The sequence below is a fragment of the Hemiscyllium ocellatum genome, chromosome 5 (genome assembly GCF_020745735.1).
Source record: "Hemiscyllium ocellatum isolate sHemOce1 chromosome 5, sHemOce1.pat.X.cur, whole genome shotgun sequence".
In the NCBI taxonomy this organism is placed as follows: domain Eukaryota; kingdom Metazoa; phylum Chordata; class Chondrichthyes; order Orectolobiformes; family Hemiscylliidae; genus Hemiscyllium; species Hemiscyllium ocellatum.
Window position 1 is genome coordinate 15,768,726 of NC_083405.1, and position 18,255 is coordinate 15,786,980.

Below are 18,255 nucleotides of genomic sequence, written 5' to 3' on the forward strand. Positions count from 1 at the left end.
AGCTATGATCATATTGAATGGTGGCGCAGGCTGAGTCGGAAGGATAACCTACTCTTGTGTTTGTATTCCTATGTTCCTGTAGCAAGTTATAGTTTACTGGTCTGAATTGAACACACTGCACAATTTTAGAAGCAAGAAAGATTGCAATGCCATATTTTATGTCAAATGATTACATTGTGATTTTATTTCTCAAATCTTCTCCATTAAGATTCAGCTCTCATCCTCTCTATTTACTGCATTCACCAGAGAGATTGACTGGAATGGGACTATATTCCCTGGAGATTAAAAGAATGAGTGTGGACACCTTATAAGAAATGCGGATTGACAGGGTCTATGCCGAACTGCTGTTTTTTTTTAATGGTTGGAGAGTTTATAATTATTGTCAGTATAAAGGGCTGGCCATTTTCCACAGAAGTAATGAGAAAGTTCTTCACTCAGAGAGCATTCCCTATCCCAGCAGACTATGAAACTTTAGTTATTGAGCATGCTCAGGACTGAGATCAATAAAATTTTAAACTGTAAAGGAAGCAAGAGATGGGGGATCAGGCCAAAAAGAGGATTTCTTAACAACCCTATCAACCTGGGTAGCAACTTTCAGGGATCTATGTATCTGGACATTGAGATCTCTCTGCTCTTTTACACAGCAAAGTCTTACCATTAGCCAAGTACTCTGCATTCCTGTTACTCCTTCCAAAGTGAATCACCTCACACTTTTCCACATTAAAACTGCATTTGCCACCTCTCAGTCCAGCTCTGCAGCTTATCTACGTAAATAGATATGTAAATAGTTGCTCCAACAAATTTTCTAAAATGTGTAGAATTACCAGCAGTAAGTTTTGACTTTTTATCTCTCCTCGAGACTTCAGTCTTTAGTCCCCAATTTGCCCTGCCTCCAGTCCCCAATCTCCATTTCTTCATTCCCCATTCCCTAGCCATTCTCCAGTCTCCCTCTCTTCCTGACTCTACTCTTCAGTCTCCCTCCTTGACCACATTCTGTAGCTATCCTCTCTCTCTCTGACTCACTTCTCCAGATTCTGCTCTTCCTGATCCTATTTTCACTCCCTCCATGAGTGTCTGTATAACTCTATACAATATAACTAAATTTATAACAGAAATCAATGTTGCAAATCTTATAGCAAGTAGTTAAAACTGTCTTTTGTGTTTTACATATATAATTAGGACAGTGCGAATTACAATGAATAACAGAATTTAAGCTGTCCTTAGAGATAACCAAGTCTGAGACAGATCTGAGGGAGTATAGCCAATAACTTTAGAATGTGAATCAACGTCGATTCTCCTGCTCCTTGGATGCTGCCTGACCTGCTGCACTTTTCCAGCAACACATTTTCAGCTCTGATCTCCAGCATCTGCAGTCCTCAGTTTCTCCCTGTATAGGAAGATCCCAAGGTCTAGAGATTGCAGTGTCTGGTAAACACCATAAGATCATGGGAACCAGGGTTGTCCACAGGAATGCCCATATTGATTAGGTGTTTTCACCAGATTGGGTGTGTATGGAATTAAGGGGGAAGGAGAGTGACTGCGCTGTTTTTGATTATTGTAACACAAAATATAGAAAAGTGCTGTGGTTTACTTTAAAGATCAGAGTATGTCATTGAACTATCTTCCGATCGGAGCCAAAAATTAAGGGAAAATTTATTTTCACACACCGAGGCCAGATGCAGGGAAGATTCTTTGGCCCTCTCTCTGTATTGACCAGTTTCTGCTTGAATAGAAGTCTACCACTTACCTGAATCCTGCCTGCCTCCTGAGTCGGGGGCTACACTCCTAAACCCTCCATACTCCATGTCAGCCTAATGAACCTTCCCTGGACAGCCTCCAATACCAGTAAATCTTTCTTTATATAAGGGGCACAAAATTGTTCACAGTTTTCTAACTGTGCTCGTGTACATGCTTTGTATGGTTTTAACAAAACCTCCCTATTTTTATACTCCATTTCCCGCTGACCATAGAAGCTAACTTTTTGTGATTCATGCATCAGAACTCCAAAATCCCCGTTTTGTAGCTTTCTGCAGTCTTTCTCCATTGAAATAATATTAAACTCCTCTATTTTTCCTGCCAATGTGCTAAACGTCACCATTTCCACATTGTGTTCAACATTTACTCTAAACTGCATAGCTGCACACGCTCACATTACTCTGACATTTCCTGTGTGGTGATTGCAACAATGATGTCTGGCTCCAGAAGGTGATGTCAAACACAGGATTCAGACATCTGTGTAGCCCTTAAGAAATTTAGAAGGAATGCTAATTACATATTCCAAATGCTAAGTCTTTGCTCACTTGCTTAACCTGTCTATATTCCTCTGGAGACTCTGTCACATCCTCAACATAGCTATAGTGCGTTTTCTTTTCTCATAAAGGTCACTAATATAGCTTGTAAATAATTGTGGTCCCTGTCCTGATCCTGTGGCAATTTATTAGTTCCTGATTGCCATCCTTAAAATGACCCCCTTATCCCAACTGTCTGCTTTTTATTAATTAGTCAATCCACTATCATTGCTGATATGCTCCCTCCAACCCCATGGGCTCTTATCTCACTTAGTCGCCTAATGCATAATGTAATATGATGTCAAAACTGAACGAGACAAACTGTGAACTACAGGGAAAGGATAGAGACTTAGCACGTTTGGCTTGTGCTATGAATGCATATAAAAAGAGGAACAAAGATATGGTAGACGGGAAGAAATTTTCTGATCTGGAAGCCACTGCCTGAAAGGATGGTAGTGACAGAAACCCTCATATTATTTGAGAAGTATTTTGATGTGCACTTGCAATACCAAGGCATACAAGACTATGGTGCAGAGGCTGGAAAATGGGATTAGAAGAGTTCAGTCCTTGTTTTTGATGAGCACAGGCTTGATGGGCCAAAGGGCCTTTTCCTGTGCTGCAGATCTCTATGACTAACATGCAACTGGATCAGTGGTCCTCCAATCAAAAGACTTCCCAAGACTACAGAAAATACTGGAAAAAAATCAGAGACAAATCTCACTAGAAAACCTCTGTACACAGCTGAAGAAGTTAGAAGAGGAATTCAACAGGGAATTTCAAGAATTAGATGTGATGGAATAAATTATCATAGAACATAGAAAAGTACAGCACAGAAAAGGCCCTTTGGCCCACGATGTTGTGGCGAGGGTTAATCCTAATGTAAAATATAATAACTTAACCTACGCACCCCTCAACTCACTGCTATCCATGTGCATGCCCAGCAGTCGCTTAAATGTCCCCAATGACTCTGCTTCCACCACCACTGCTGGTAATGCATTCCATGCATTCATAACTCCCTATATAAAGAACCTACCTCTGACGTTTCCTTTATACCTTCTTCCTAATATCTTCAAACCATGACTCCTCATACCAGTCAATCCTGCCCTGGGGAAAATTCTCTGGCTATTGACTCTATCTATTCCACTCATTATTTTGTACACCTCGATCAGGTCTCCTCTCTTCCTCCTTCTCTCCAGAGAGAAAAGTCCGAGCCTATTCAACCTTTCTTCAAAAGGGAAGCCCTCCCGTCCAGGCAGCATCCTGGTAAACTTCTTTTCACCCTCGCCAAAGCCTCTGTATCTTTCCTATAGTAGGGCGACCAGAACTGGACACAATATTCCAAGTGCGATCTCACCAGGGACTTGTAGAGTTGCAGCAAAACCTCACAGCGCTTAAACCCGATCTCCCTGTTAATGAAAGCCAAAACACCATATGCCTTCTTAACATCCTACCCACTTGGGTGGCAACTTTGAGGGATCTATGTACTTGCACTAACCAGATCCCTCTATTCTGCCACACTGCCAAGAATCCTGTCTTTAATCCTATATTCAACATTCAAGTTTGACCTCCCAAAATTATTACTTCACATTTATCCAGGTTGGACTCCATCTGCCATTTCTCAGTCCAGCTCTGCATCCTGTCTATGTCGCGCTGCAGCCTGCAGTATCCCTCTATACTATTGACGACACCTCCAAACTTTGTGTCATCCACAAATTTACTAACCCACCCCTCAACCTCCTCATCCAAGTCATTTATAAAATCTACAAACAGCAGAGGCCCAAAAACAGAGCCCTGTGGGACCCCACTCAAAACTGACCTTCAGGCAGAATACTTTCCATAAAGTATTCATGTTTCCATGTTTGCCTCAAATCCATTCCTGCATGTAGACATTGGCTACCAAATTCCATCAAGTGTCTCATATACAAAGCAGTGAACTTGATATGGAAATAATTACTTTGCAAATTGAAGTTGAGCTGAAAATCAGATCGAAGGACATTGATTGTTGGAACTCATATTCAGAGAAAAATATTCATTTCTACCATCCTATGTAATTAAACTGAAAGTTTGCATTATCTCCACTTACTTCTATGACACCTTCTACCTAAGGAAAATAATCAAGTCCAAGTATTGCACCTACCTCACAGGTTTGATAAATAGCCTACGACTTGCAGTCTCAGACTACAATCAAGGAACTAACAAATAAAGTTCAGTGACAAGTGTCATACTGAAACTTGATGAGGAAAGGATAAAATGAATAATTATATACACGGTTTAAAATTCAAACAACACTAAAAATAAATATTTCATTCTATATTTTCTTAGGCATAGATCCTGGGTTGCACTTAAAACTAAAAAGTGGTCTTAAAAAGGTTGGAGACCAGTGTCCTAGTCCATTGGCTTAGCGTGTACAAGTCCACTTGAAGCCTCCTTGCACTCTCCTCAGAACTGGTGTTTCCAACCAGCTTGTCGTCATCAGCAAATCACATAATATTACAATTGGTCCCCAGTCATTTGTATAGATTGGAAATAGCTGTGGACTAGGCACTGAGTCTTGCAGAACTCCATTTATTAACAAATTGCCATCCTGAGCGCAATGCATTTATTCCAACAGTTTGCTTTCTACCTGTGAACCAATTTTCAATCCAAACTTACATATTCTCCCTAATGCAACGTGCTTTAATTTTATTTGCCATCGTCCTGTGTGGGACATTAGCAAACTAAAAAAACCTTCTGAAAGTCCAAATACACCAAATCAAAGAGTTTTCCTTTGTGTGTAATGTAAAATGTCAAGTAACATTTTTAAAAGACTTAACAAGTTGGTCAAGCATGATTTCTCTTTTGTAAATTATACGCTGCACATTGGCTCAGTGGTTTGTACTGCTGTTTGACAGCGCCAGGGTTCTGGGTATGATTCTAACCTCAGGTGACTGTCTGTATGGGGTTTGCATGTTCTCCCCATGTCTACATGGGCTTCCATAGAATGTTCTGGTTTCCTCCTACAATTCAAAGATATGCAGGTTAGGCAGATTGGCTATGCTGTAGTATCCAGGGATGTGGGGGCTAGCAGGATTAGGCATGCCAGTTGCTGAACTCCAGAGTACTGGGTATGGGTGAGATGCTTTTTGGAGGATCAATGCAGACTGTAAATTCATGCCAACTATGGTCAAATTTTCATTTTTCTGAAATGCTCATTTTTCACATCACTTCAAATAGATTCTAATATCTTCCTTACTACTGACATCAAGCGAACTGGTCTCCAATCTCCAATTTCTCCCTTCTTAAATAGGTTGCATTTACCACCTTGCAATTAACAGAAATCTTTCCAGAATCTATAGAATTATGAAAACTAACAACAAATACATCTGCTCTCTTTTTTGAAAATGTATTCATTTGTGGAAGGAGGGCATTGGTGGCTGGCCAGCATTTATTGCCGTCCCTAATTGCCCTTGAGAAGGTGGTGTTCAGCTGCCTTCTTGAACTGTTGAGGTCCACCTGCTGTGGGTTGACCCACAATGCCACTGGGGAGGTAATTCTAGAATTTTGGTCCAGCGATGGTGAAGGAATGGCAATATATTTCCAAGTCAGGATGGTGGATTGGGAACATATATCTGCTGACACCCTTGTCCTTCTAGATGGAAGTGGTCATGAGCTTGGAAGGTGCTGTTTGAGGATCTTTGGTGAATTTCTGCAGTGCATCTTTTAGATAGTACACACTGCTACTATTGAGTGCTGGTGGTTGAGGGAGTGGTTGCTTGTGGATGTAATAAGACCATAAGACACAGGAGCAGAAATTAGGCCTTTATTCCCAAAGAGTCTGCTTTGCTATTCAATCATGGCTGATAAGTTTCTCAACCCCATTCTCCAGCTTTATCTCCATAATCCTTGATCCTCTTGATACTCAAGAACCTATCTCTCTCAGTCTTAAATAAACTCAAGTACCTGGTCTCTACAGCCCTTCTGTGGCAGTGAATTCCATAGATTAACCACGCTGGCTAAAGAAGTTTCTTCTTATCTCCATTCTAAAAGGCTTTCCCTTTACTCTAAGGCTGTGCCCTCAGGCCCTTTCCTCTCCTATCAATAGAAACATCTTCCCAACATCTACTCTTCCAAGCCATTCAGTATTCCATATGTTTCAATTAGATCTCCCCTCATCCTTCTAGACTTATTGAGTATAGACCCAGAGTCCTCAAAAGTTCCTCATACGTTAAGCTTTTCATTCCTGGGACCATTCTTGTGAATCTCCTCCGAACACACTCCAGGGCCAGTACATCCCTGCTGAGATATGGGGCCCAATAGAGCTTCCGAAGTACTTCCCTGCTTTTATGCTCAAGTCCTTTCAAAATAGACACCGTCATTGCATTTGCCTTCCTAACTACTGACCAACCTGCAAATTTACCTTGAGAGAATACTGGGCAAGAACTCCAAAGTCTCTTTGCACTTCAGACTTCTGAATTTTCTCCCCATTTAGAAAATTATTTACATACTTCATTTTTGTCAATAATGCTTTGTTACTGTTCTGCCTTCTTAAACCATGCAGTTAAACCCGCATAAATTGTCACAAAGGCAGTTCCACAGTTTTGACATAGAGGCTAGAGAAACAACAACATAGTTCTAAGTGAGGATAGTATGTGGCTTGGAGGAGAATGTGTAGGTGGAGGTGTTCCCATGTAAACGTTGCCTTGTTCCTCTCGGTGGTAAGAGGTCTTGGGTTTGGAAGACAGTCACAGAGGTCTTGGCAGGTTTCTGCGGTATTACTGTGCATTGGGGCGAAAAAATGAGTGTAGTTTGGAGGTGGTGAATGGAGTGCCAACTAGGCAACCTGCACTTGTCCTGAAGACACGTGTCCACGCAGACACGGGGAGAACGTGCAAACTCCACACAGTCAGTCGCTTGAGGCGGGTCTTTGGCGCTGTGAGGCAGCAGTGTTAACCACTGTGCCACCGTGCCGCCCACCACAGGAGATGGGCAAGGTTCTCAAAGAATATTTCTCCTCTGAGTTTACCATTCCGCAGAGACCATTCCCTCCATGAATGGAGAAAGACATGAAGACTTGGGAAAGTCAGTGATGATATCTTGGAGACAGTCTAAATCACAGTAGAGGAAGTGTTGGATGTATTAGAATATATGAAGGTAGATAAGTCTCCTGGTCCTGACCAAGTACATCCAAGAGCACTGCAAGAGGCTAGAGAAGAAATTATAGGGGCGCAGGCTGATATTTTTGCATCATTGTTAGCTACGGGTGAGGTCCAAGAAGTGGGGGGTAGTGAATGTTGTGTCAAAATTCAAGAAGGGATGCACAGAAAAGCATGGGAACCAAAGACCCGTAAGCTTAACATTTGTGGTGGGTAAGTTATTTGAGAAGATTCTGAGCGATAAGATATACATGCATTTGGAAAGACAGAGTTTGATTAAGAGTAGTCAGCATGGCTTTGTGAGTAGGAAAAGGAGAAAGTGAGGACTGAAGATGCTGGAGATCAGAGTTGAAAAGTGTGGTACTGGAAAAGCACAGCAGGTCAGGCAGCATCCAAGGAGCAGGAGAGTCGACATTTCGGGCATAAACCCTTTATCAAGAATGCTTTTGGGTGGGGGGGGGGGGGGGGGGGGGGGTAAGAGCTGAGAGATAAATAGGAGGGTGGGGTGGGGTGGGGGCGGGAGGGTAGTTGGGAAGGCGGATATAGGGATATTGCGATAGGTCGGTAGGGAGGGTGGAGCAGAAAGGTGGGAAGGAAGATGCATAGGTAGGACAGTTCAAGAGGGAGATGCCAGGCTGGATTTGTGATGAGATGGAGGGAAGGGAGATTTGGAAACTAGTGAAATCTTTATTGATGCACTGTGGTTGAAGGGTCCCAAGGCAAAAGTTAAAGCGTTCTCCTTCCAGACACTGGGTGGCTTGGATTTGGTGGTGGAGGAGGCCCAGGTCTTGCATGTCCTTGGTAGTGTGGGAGGGGGAATTGAAGTGATCGGCTATAGGGTTGTTTGGTGCATGTGTCCCAGAGATGTTCCCTGAAATGTACTGTGAGTTGGCGTTCTGTCTCCCCGATGTGGAGGAGACCACATCAAGAGCAACGGACATAGTAGATGAAGTGTTTGGAGGTGTAGGAATATCTCTGCCGGATGTGGAAAGTTCCTTTGGGGCCTTGGACAATGTGAAGGGGAAGGTGTAGGTACAGGTTTACACCTCTTGTGTCGGCAAGGGAAGCTGTCAGATGTGGAAGGTGGGTTGGTGGGGAGCGTAGACTTAATGAGGGAGTCACAGAGGGAATGGTCTCAGCGGAATACAGATAGAGGTGGGGAAGGAAATATATTTCTGGTGGTAGGGTCTGATTATAGGTGGCAGGAATGGCAGAGGATAATGCGCTGTGTACAGAGATTAGTTGGGTGGAAGGTGAGAACATGGGGAGTGCTGGGGGGAAGGTTTCTATCCTTGTGGTTGGAGAGGTGGGGTTCAAGGGCGGTGGTGCAGAAAGTGGGGGAGATGAGCTGGAGGGCGTTGTTGATGACGTGAGAGGGGAAATTGCGGTCCTTGAAATCGGACGCCACGTGAGTTTTCCTGGAGTGGACTTGCTCCTCCTGGGAGCAGATGCAGTGTGTCACAAAGCTGGTTCACTTTCTAAAAGCTGGCCCTTTTCTCAAGGATACTGTTTCCTTGATTCTTTTTTCAGAGTGGTCATAAAACAGTCTGGGCTCCAAATCAGCTGGGTTGGTACAGGGATTAGATTAGATTCCCTACAGTGTGGAAACAGGCCCTTCGGCCCAACCAGTCCACACCGACCCTCCGAAGAGCAATCCACCCAGACCAATTCCCCGACATTTACCCCTGACTAATGCACCTAACACTGCGGGCAATTTAGCATGGCCAATTCACCTAACCTGCACATCTTTGTGATTGTGGGAGGAAACCAGAGCACCCGGAGGAAACTCACGCAGACACGGGGAGAATGTGCAAACTCCACACAGACAGTTGTTCGAGATGGGAATTGAACCCGTGTCCCTGGCGCTGTGAAGCAGCAGTGCTAACCACTGAGCCACCGTGCCACCCCATGAAAAGGGTATTGGGAGGCCTTTGTGTTTATATGTAAACAAATGAGACTTTAGGCCACAGCTTTCATGTTTTAGAAGTAAACTGTATAATGAAACTGTATAATGATCAGTCCTAAAAGCTGAAGTCTTGTTTGAGTCAGCGCAGCAGAAGCTGTGTATTAAACAGGCTGCTGAACTCTCTCTCCTTCTGCCCTTCTAACTTCGACCAGTAAGCCTCGGTTTCAATTTTACTCTGTGTTTAAGGGGTTTGTTTACTGGGACTGTTGTGTACATTCGGAGCAGCATAATGAAATCTAACTTGGATAGACTGAGGTCTGTGGGCATTCCATATTCTGTTCTTCGCGATTCATTCTGTAATTTTGTGAATAGGTTTTTGTCTGTTTTAAACCTGGTAGTCAACCTAGCTAACTTACTCTGGGTAATTTTCACTGTGTACTTACCAAAACAAAAAAGCAATGTTACAGTCTGGGCTGCCTACTTAAAGATGTTTTGAGTGGTCTGCCTAGTCCATAACAGGAATTGGGAATAAGGTTTGCGTTTTTACAGAAGGGGGGGCATGAGAGAAGGTGTAATCCAAGTAGCCATGGACGTTGGTTGATTTGAAATAGACGTTCATGTTGAGTCAGTTGCCAGAGATGGAGACAGAGGGGTCCAGGAAGGAGAGGGAGGCGTCCGAGATAATCCAGGTGAACTTGAGGTGAGGATGGAAGGTGTTAGTGAAGTTGATGAACTGTGCAACCTCTTCATGGGAGCATGAGGTGATGCTAATACAGTCATCAATGTAACAGGGGAAAAGGTGGGAGTTGGTGCCAGTGTAACTGCGGAAGATAGAATGTCCCACATATCCTATGAAAAGGCAGGCATAACTAGGGCCCAACAAGATGCCCATGGCTATCCCTTTGGTCTGAAGAAAGTGGGAGGATTCAAAGGAGAAGTTGTTGAGGATGAAGACCTGTTCCGCCAATCGACTGAGTGTGTCGATGGTGGGGGACTGGTTGGGTCGGCAGGAGAGGAAGAAACGGAGGGCTTGGAGACCTTTGCCATGGTGGATGGGCGTGTATAAGGGACTGGATGTCCATGTTGAAAATGAGGCATTGGGGCTGGGTCATGGAGGTGGTAGAGGGTGTGGGTGATGTCCCAAATGTACATGGGAGTTCTTGGACCAAGGGGGACAGGACAGGGTTAAGATATGAGGAGATAAGTTCGGCAGGGCAGGAGCAGACAGACACAATAGGTTGACTGGGAATGGTGCAGTCAGGTTTGTGAAGTTTGGGTAAGAAGTAGAACTGAGTGGTGTGGGGTGCTGGGACTATGAGATTGGAGGATGTGGATGGGAGATCCCCCTGAGGTGATGAGGTTGTGGATGGTCTGCAAGATGATGGTTTGGTATTGGAAGGTGAGTTTGTGGATGAGGGGGCAGTAGGAGGAGGTGCCTGTCTTCAGCAGTGTAGAGGTCAATGCATCAAACGACCACTGCATCCCCCTTGTCCGCTGGTTTAATGGTGAGGTTGGGATTGGAGCGGAGGGAGTGGAGGGCTGCACTTTGTGAGGGTGAGCAGTTGGAGTGTGTGAGAAGGGTAGACAGGTTGAGGCCGTCAATAATACGGCAGCAGTTGGAGATACAGATTGAGGGTGTGTGGGATGTCCAAGAGGATGGACTTTGTTGGAGGTGGGAGAAGGGATCCTCAGAGAGTGTGTGAGTGGAGGATCATGCCTCGCAAATTTGTTAGAGCTCTTTGATGAAGTGACTGTAATCTATATGGATCTCAGGAAGGTTTGATCGCGTGGAATCCAGAGAAAGCTGACAAATTGGGAAAGCAATTGGCTTGATGGTAGGAAGCAGAGGGTAATAGTGGAAGGATGCTTGTCAGACTAGAGGCCTGTGACTAGTGGAGTGACTTAGGAATTGATGCTGGGCCCATTGCCTTTTGTTATCTGTATCAATGATTTGGATGAGAATGTACAAGGGCATGAGTAGTAAGTTTGCAGATGACACTAAAATAGGTGGTGTTATGGACAGTGAGGAAGGTTATCAGAAATTGCAGCAGGACCTCAATCAGCTGGGGAAGTGGGCCAAGAAATGGCAAATAGAGTTTAATACAGATAAGTGTGAGGTCTTGCATTTTGTAAAGTCAAATCAAGGTTGGAGTTTCATGGTACATGATAAGGTCTTAAGGATTTTACTGGAACAGAGGGATCACAGATAGACAGGGCAGTGAATGAGGCTTTTGGCATAGTGGCCTTCATCAGTCAGGGCACTGAGTATAGGAGTTGGGAAGTAATGTTGCAGTTGTACAGGATGTTGGTGAGGCCGCACTTGGAGTATTGTGTTCAGTTTTGGTCACCTTGTAATTAAACTGGAAGGATGTTATTAAACTGGAAAGAGTGTAGAAGAAATTTCCAAGGACTTTGTCTGGACTGAATAGTCTAAGTTATAGGGAGAGGTTGGATGAGTTAGGACTTTTTCTTTTGAGTCCAGGATACGAAGGAGGTTGTTATAGAGATGTATAAGATCATGAGACGCATGGATAGGGTGAATGCATTCAGTCTTTTTCCCAGGGTTGAGGAATCGAGGACTAAAGAGCATCAGTTTAAGGTTTGAGGGGAAAAAGTAAAAGGGAAGCTGAGAGGCAACCTATTTACACAGAGGGTGGTATGCATAAGGAATGAGCTGCCAGTGGAAGTGCTATAACAATAGTTAAGAAGCATTTGGATAAATACATAGATAGGAAAGGATGTGGGCCAAGTACAGGGATATGGAGTTAGCGTGGACGGACATTTTAGTCAGCATGAACCAATTTGGGCAAAAGGACCTGTCTCTGTGCTGTAGGACTCTGTGAGGAGAAAGTGAGGACTGCAGATGCTGGAGATCAGAGTTGAAGAGTGTGGTGCTGGAAAAGCACAGCAGGTCAGGCAGCATCCGAGGAGCAGAAGAATCAACTTTTCAAGCATAATCCCTTCATCAGGAATGAGGCTTGTCCTCATGACTCTACTTTATGGAATTCTATGACTCTATTTTATGGAATTCAAATTTCACCGTCTGCCATCTTGGGATTCAAACTCATGTCGACACAACTATAGATCATAGACAAATACTGCTACATCACCTTTTAAGTGACTGAAAATATCAGATTAATTGATGTTGCATCTTCATCAGTGGAAGATAGTTGAGGGTGAGATGGAATATCTAGATGGTAGGAATGAATTTTGAATGAATGAACTGATGAATGGGACATGAGAGGCTAGTAAGGCAGTGGGTATAAGATATCGTATAATGATGCATTCAGTGATTTTAATCACCTGCATGAAGTAAGTCAGAGTTTTCTGGCACTACAGTCAGGTCCTCATGGTCGAATGTTGGGAGTTTACATCCCTGTCTAGCCACATTCACTTCTTTGAAGGATGGACCTTGAGGGCCATCTGTGGAGTCATCTTTCATCTTGTCCACTTCAAGGTACATCCAGCACCACATCTATCAACCATGCAACTTCTCTATGACCTGGTGCTCCACTATCCTTCCAACTAATTTTAGCACTGATAATCACTAGCAGCCTCGTTCCACTCCAAGCAGCTTGACTTTAAGAGATGGAGGTGCCGGTGTTGGACTGGGGTGGACAAAGTTAAAAATCACACAACACCAGGTGATAGTCCAATAGATTTATTTGGAAGCACACTATCTTTCGGAGCGCTGCTCCTTCATCAGGTGGCACTCCGAAAGCTAGTGCTTCCAAATAAACCTGTTGGACTATAACCTGGTGTTGTGTGATTTTTCACTTTGAGAGAGAAAGACCACCTTAATGACTTGGCTCCTACACTGTGTTAGCCTTGCACGCTTTGGTTCTTTGTTCAGTGCACAGGTAGCCAATATCATGCTCACTTGCAATAGGAATAGCTGTAGTCAGGCCATGAATGAATTTTTTAAACAGAGTCTACAAATTACAGTGCAACCACGTTTGCAGTCAAACATGCCAGTCTCGATCCCTGAAACCTTACATTTCCTGAAATACATTGAAAATAATTTCTCACTATGTGCCAGCAGTATTTGTGATCTGTGCTTTTCGATTTTAATTTGTTTTAAACAATGAAGCTATAATGTTTTGTATTTTATCTGCTCGGTTTGAGAAGAATTTCCCATAATTTTATGGCAGTTGGCAAAATGTAATGCAGAGTAATATACCATCTGTACTGAGGTGAATGGGTAATGGGCTCCTTGTCATCATAGGGATGAATTCCTGGCAGTAGTTCAGAGGATCAGTGCTTTGAACTCAAATGGCAGCATTCAAATATAATTAAACTCATTTATTTTGGCAAAATCAAGTATTATTACATTGCATGAAAAGTAATTCATACTTAAAATAAAGTCTGGAGGGCAAACTGAAGTACTTCCTAAATGTATCTTCATTTTAAAATGGCCTAAAGCCAGACTACTGTTAGAAATGCGATTATTTATCAGTGTATTTATCTAATTTTACAAAAGAATATAACATTTTAAAATAATCATCCAAAATACATGTCAATAGCTGGGATTTGTTTTGATATCTGAAATTTTACTGAGTGGTTGAGATCTCAGGCAGGATATGCACAACATTTGGAAATCAATCTCACATTGTTGACTTACGCTGGTCTGTTTTCATTGGGAAACTGGGAGGGTGACCATTTATGTTCCTGCAGTTGTTAGCATTCTATATATCTACAATATAATAGATTACTTATTATCCAGACACAACTTCAAACTGAGAAAATTGAGAACAAGTGGTAACATGGGTTCCTCACTACTGTATTAGCAATCCATCAGTCTGTACACTGTCTGCTACATGCTTTGTTCTGGATTCATGGCCTGGATTGTTTTTAAGATTATCATGGAAAAACTAAACATCAGATGGAATGGAGTGGAATCTTTCACGTGTGGGTCTTAATACTAACTGAAATACTGGTGAATCTTCCACGAGTCAGAGAATTCTATGGATGCCAGGGGATCTTCTGATTGCATTCAGTTTCCAATTGCAGAACTCCTCCACAAAAGGAGCTATCAGCCATTCAAGGACTGTTTACTACCGAGTTTGATGCCAGCACATGAGAGGCCATGACTACTGGCTAGAGAGCAAACTTAGTCTCAGGGTCTAGCAGTAAGGTAAGTGATCTGTAGGGACACTCCAAAGGTAGTGGTCTTGATGAATAGGATGTGGGGAATGAGGATCAGAAGCAAGGACAGGGATTTGGCTCTCAGCTGGTGTCTGCTGTTTCATGTCCATGATCTTAAATAGGCAATAACTACCTTGACTGAGGAAAACACTGCCCAACAACCAAGCAGCCTTGATGATTTATGCAAATAAGACTATTTTAGCAGGCCTATTGGCCATTCAGTTAATCCCAGCGGAGACTGTGGAAGGTCACCAGCCCACCAACTTGAATGATCTTCTCACCTCTAACCGCCCCCTTGTGGGACTGGACAATTCTACACAATGCTCTAGCATTAGTTTTCTGCATGCGACATTAATCTCAGTTCAATTGTGCCTTCATTCACAAATCCATATTTCCAAGCTAACAATCTAAGTAAAGGGAACCATGAGGGCATGAGGCACAAATTATCAATTGGGAAATCATGGAGTTCATATTTAAACAACTTCAACGCTCCTGGTACTAAGTTCCTTCAATTCATTATTATTCCTTAGATCTCTAGATTTGAGAGATTTCTTGCATCTTCCTCAGAGAAAACAGATAATCATTTCGCTTACCTTCTATCGATTCACCATTATAAATTTTCCTGACCCTGCCTGTAATAGGCTGTCATTTATTTTAGCCAAGCACTTCCTTTTTACAAAACTGCAGAAGCTTTTGCAGTTCTTTAAAGTTTTTTTTGCTAGATTATGTTCATATTCTATTTTTTCTTAATCAGATGTTTTTGTCCTCCTTTGCTGTATTCTTAAAAACCTCCCAAACCTCATATGCAACTGTACATGCATTACCTTTTAATCTTACGCAGTCTCTTTGTTGACAAAGGTTGTCTAATTGTTTTTTTTTTAGTTTTTGCGCCTTGTAAAAGGTATAGTTGCTGCAAGTCATTTAAAATGTTTTTAAAGGCTATCCATTGCCGATGTGTAATCATGACTTTTAATGTATTCTCCAAATCCACCTTGTGCCTCATGCCTTCATAATTTCCCTTATTCAAATTTAACACTCTTGCTTCACATTGAACTACCGCTCTTTCAAATAAAATGTGAAATTCTGTCATATTGTGGTCACTCATCCTTAAAGGTTAGACCATAAGACATAGGAGCAGAAATTAGGCCATGCAGCCCATCGAGTCTGCTCTGCCATTCAGTCATGGCTGATACGTTTCTCATCCCCATTCTTCTGCCTTCTCCCCGTAAACTTTGATCCCCTTGATAATCAATAACTTATCTATCTCCGTCTTAAATATACCCAATGACCTGGCCTCCACAGCCTTCTGGGGCAATTAATTCCATAGATTCACCACTCTCTGGCTGAAGAAGTTTCTCCTTATCTCCATTCGAAAAAGTCTTCCCTTTTGCTCTAAGGCTGTGCCTTCAGCTCCTAGTCTCCCCGACCAATGGAAACATCTTCCCAACATCTACTCTGTTCAGGCTATTCAGTATTCTGTATCTTTCAATTAGATCTCCCCTCATCCTTCTAAACTCCATCGAGTATAGACCCAGCATCCTCAAACATTCCTCATATATTAAGCTTTTCAGTCCTGGGACCATTCCCATGAACCTCCTCTGAACATGCTCCAGAGCCACTTCATCCTTCCTGAGATATGTGATTCAAAACTGCATACAGTATTCCAAATGTGGCCTGAACAGAGCTTTATAGAGCCTCAGAAGTGAATATAAAAGCAGGGATGTAGGCTTTTATATTCAAGTCCTCTCAAAATAAAAGTCATCATTACATTTGTCTTCTTAACTGCTGACTCATCCTTGAGAGAATCCTGGACTAGAATTCCCAAGTCCCCTTGCACTTCAGACTTCTGAATCTTCTCCCCATTTAGAAAATAGTCCAAGCCTCTATTCGTCCTACCAAAGTGCACGACCTCACACTATCCCACGCTGTACATGTTTTACAACAATATTGTTAAAAATTGTGTGTCCTCTAATTGACTTCTCAACATATTCCTTTAGAAAAGCAAAAATCTAATACACTCCAAAAATGTATTCTCCACAGCTCTAGTGCTCAATTGGTTCAGACATCCGAAATGCAGATTGAAGTGACTCCTGATAACTCTGTACATTGCTCATGTTAGATGCTTCTCTCATCCCCTGATTAATACTATGCCACACACTACTCTTATGGTGGCCCATAGTTAACTCTTGTAATGATAAATGCAGAGCAATGTCTGCTATCATTTACCGTTTCTTAGTTCGACCCAAACATTCCACTCATTGTTCTTCCCCTCTGAGACCTATCAGTGCAGCTCCACCTATATTTGCCTCTTGTCTGACCTTTCTATATGTGAACGGTCTTGAATATTTTGTTCCATCATGCAATCATGTTTCTGAATGGTAATTAACTTGTTGAAAATGCTGTGCATGTTCAGATGGAGCACCCTTAATGTTATCTTTTTGACTATTTCTGTTTTGAAGCACACTACACATTCAGATTTGCTTCTCCTATTCGGTCTATCTGGCAGTTTTTCAACTTCCTGTAACCAAAATGATTTCTTTCCTAAAAACAACAAATGCTAGAGATCACAGCGGGTCAGGTAGCATAATGGAGAGACAGCAAGCTAACATTTTGAGTCTAGATGCTTCAGAAAGATATTCAACAAAGTTCCTCATGGTAGACCTATTAGCAAGGTTAAATCACATGGAATACAAAGAGAACTAGACATTTAGATACAGAACTGGCTCGAAGGTAGAAGACAGAGGGTGGTGATGGAGAGTTGTTTTTCAGACTGGAGGCCTGTGATCAGTGGAGTTCCATAAGAATCGGTGCTGGGTCCACTACCTTTCATCATTTATATAAATGATCTGGATTTGAACATAGGAGATATAGTAAGTAAGTTTGTAGATGACACCAATATTGGAAGTGTAATGGTCAACGCAGAAGGTTACCTCAGAATACAACAGAATCTTGATCAGATGGGCCAATGGGCTGATGAGTAGCAAATCTAGTTTAATTTAGATAAATATGAGGTACTGCATTTTGGAAAGACGAATCAGGGCAGGACTGATACACTTAATGGTAAGGTCCCACCGTATGTTGCTGAACAAAGAGACCTTGGAGTGCAGGTCCATAGCTCCTTGAAAGTGGAGTTGTAGGTAGACAGGATAGTGAAGAAGGTGTTTGGTATGCTTTCCTTTATTGGTCAGAGTATTGAGTACAGGAGTTGGGAGGGCATGTTGTGGCTGTACAGGACATTTGTCAGGCCACTTTGGAATATTACATGTAATTCTGGTCTCCCTCCCATAAGAAAGGGTTCAGAAAAGATTTACAAGGAATTTGCCAGGGTTGGAGGATTTGAGCTATATGGAGAGTCTGAATAGGCTGGGGCTGTTTCTCTGGAGCATTGGAGGCTGATGGGTGACCTTATAGAGGCTTATAAAATCATGAGGGGCATAGATAGGGTAAAGAGACAGGGTCCTTTTCCCTGAGGTAGGACAGTCCGGAATGGTGGAGGGGTAAAATTTAATACGGACCTAAGGAGCAACCTGTTCACGCAAAGGGCGATGCATGTATGGAATGAGCTGCCAGTGGAAGTGGTAGAGGCTGGTACAATTACAATATTTAACAGGCAACTGGACGAGTATATGAATAAGAAAGGTTTAGAGGAATATGGGCCAAGTGCTGAGAAATAAGACTAGATTGGGTTGGGATATCTGGTTGGCATAGACGAGTTGGACCGCACTTTTGGTTTATAAAACTTTGGTTAGACCGCACTTGGAATACTGTGTCCAGTTCTGGTTGC

At 42.6% G+C, this 18,255-nt stretch overlaps 1 protein-coding gene across 1 annotated transcript in view; it reads right to left on the reverse strand.

Annotated features, from left to right (window-relative positions):
• Nucleotides 1-18,255, reverse strand: part of fbxl7 (F-box and leucine-rich repeat protein 7) — a 351,149-nt gene that overhangs the window by 99,750 nt on the left and 233,144 nt on the right. The window lies entirely within an intron of this gene.